The following is a 2,228-nucleotide window of genomic DNA, read 5'->3' as shown; positions in this document are numbered from 1 at the left end:
GGTGGGGGGGGAAGGGCAAGGTGGTGTGGTGAGAGCCACCACTGTGCAATGTACATGCTTCATCCGCAATCCCCAGCAGCCTCTCGGAGGTGGAAGGTGCACATGGCCTGAGGGGCACACCTAGTATGACAGGATCTGGGGCTCTGTCCTGTAGGAGGAGGCCCCTGTTCAATGCAGAGGTTGGAGGTATTTGGAGATGAGCAGACCAGTGGGATACCTTGGGATGCTGCCAGGGGTCAGGCTGTTGTCCCCTTCTCTATAATGGTTCCGATTGCTACCGTGTGTGGCTTTAAGGAATAAGAGATGAGGAAGCAGATTAATTATGGCATAATATGCACCAAAGTTGGGCAGAGGGACTCCTCAGGGGTACAGGGCTGATGACAGAAGACCAAGACACCCCCTGAAGCCATGAGGCTGGGGATGATGAGGGGTTTGTGGGGGAAGCAGTGGCTTTGGGCAAAGGTGGCCCTGCGAGGGGCTTCCAGGAGGTAGGTCTACCTAACTCCCCTGACCTCTGTTTTCCTGTCTATAAAATGGGTAGTGGTGGTGGTGTCTCCACCACAGGACAGACTGGAACGATGCACTTAACAGGCCTGGCACAGAGTCGTCTCAGGCCTCGGGCAGGCAGCCACCCTCTGTGGTGCCAGCAGATGGCAGGCCGGTGCCCCCCAGCTCCCTGGCAGTGGGACCACATTCCCAGCCGCCCACTCAGAGTGCCGGGAAGGGTCACATTGGAGCAGCGCCTGGGTGGCAGGCACAGGTTTGCTGCAGGAACTTTGGGCTTCCTTCCAGGTCTCTCCTTGCACTGCCCTGGGGTGGCCCAGAATGTGTGCAACAGAGACCATGTCCCTTGCTTCCCCACCCCCTCCCTGGGAAAGCACTGGGGGCACTGAGTGCCTGTGGGTCCCCCTCTGGGCTGCCAGAGCAAAGCCACCACAAGCCTGTCTCTCCAGGTTAGAAACAAGCTTCTGGGAACCTGTGGAACAGCAGCTTTCTAAGGAGGTTGAATTGTGTCCCTGTCAACACAGGACCAGCCGCAGCAGAAGGGTCCCCTTGTCCAAGCTGGATTCTATGAGTAAACGTGGAGGTTTGAGTGACAATCCCACACTGTCCACTAGGGCCCTGATCAGCCCTCTCAAGGGATAGGAGAGGTGGACAAAGGGGAGACAGTGACCAGCTGACCTAGCCCAGGAAGCATTAGCATCTGCCTTGTCTACAGGCTGCACTGAGCCCAGAGAGGCCAAGGGACTGGGCCAAGGCCACACAGCTGGGAGAGCCTTCTCATGCCTGACATGCTGATTATGAAGGCTGGTCCCCAGGATGGGGGGTGTTGGTGAGGCAGCCCCACAACTGTACCAGGCCTCACTGGAGGGGTGTGGTGGACTGGGTGAGCTAGCAGAAGGCCATACCCTATGTGTGGTATATCTGAGGGGGGCAATGCAGGCAGAATTCTAGCCCAGGCAGGAGTGACGGATCTGTGTAGCCAAGAGAGCAGAGCTGTCTAGAGTCTTCAGACCATGCCTACTCTTGGTCCCCAGGGCCATGTGTCCAGAAAGCCTAGGGAACTCAGATCAGTGGGACCCAATGGCCTGTCATCTCTGCACCCCTGCTGGACCTTCCAGGAATTGATTGGTGTAGACTACGTTAAAAGGGCAGTGTATGGCCAAGCTCTTCTCATGGGGTCTCTGGCTTCCCCCACAGGGGTTGACCCTCAGGGCTGGCTGCAGCCCCTGTCAGCCCTCCCCACTGACTCCTCACCAACTGTCATGTGCCCCCTCTCTTTCACCCTTTGGGCCCTGGCTGATGATGACTCCACACCCACCCCCCTGGGAAGTACTTGCACCATCCCTCATACTGTCCTGCACCTGCCCACATCCTGATAAATATTCCTCACCAAACCCTTCCCATGTCTCCAGCCTGAAGAGTGAGCCTTATCCAGCCACCTAGCCCTGCTCAGCAACCTCTCTCTACCTGCCCTCAGCCCCCTCAGCACTGGTCCACACCTACCCACCCCAGTCAACACCTGCAGCCAACACCCAGGAGTCATCCCACAGGCTGGGTAGCCCTCAAGGAGGGTGCTGGCCAAGGTACTGACTGGGAGCACAGGAAACCTGTCCTAAGGCCCATAGTGGTGGGCTCTCCCTGCACAGACCTGTGGGCAGGTGGGAGGCCCAGATGCCAGCTCAGAGCAGCCAAAAACATCCGAGCTTGGCAGCTGGAGAGGATCC

Source organism: Mirounga leonina, unplaced genomic scaffold (assembly GCF_011800145.1).
Source record: "Mirounga leonina isolate KUSES-001 unplaced genomic scaffold, KU_Mleo_1.0 Mir_481, whole genome shotgun sequence".
Classification (NCBI taxonomy): domain Eukaryota; kingdom Metazoa; phylum Chordata; class Mammalia; order Carnivora; family Phocidae; genus Mirounga; species Mirounga leonina.
This window is presented reverse-complemented; position numbering follows the sequence as displayed.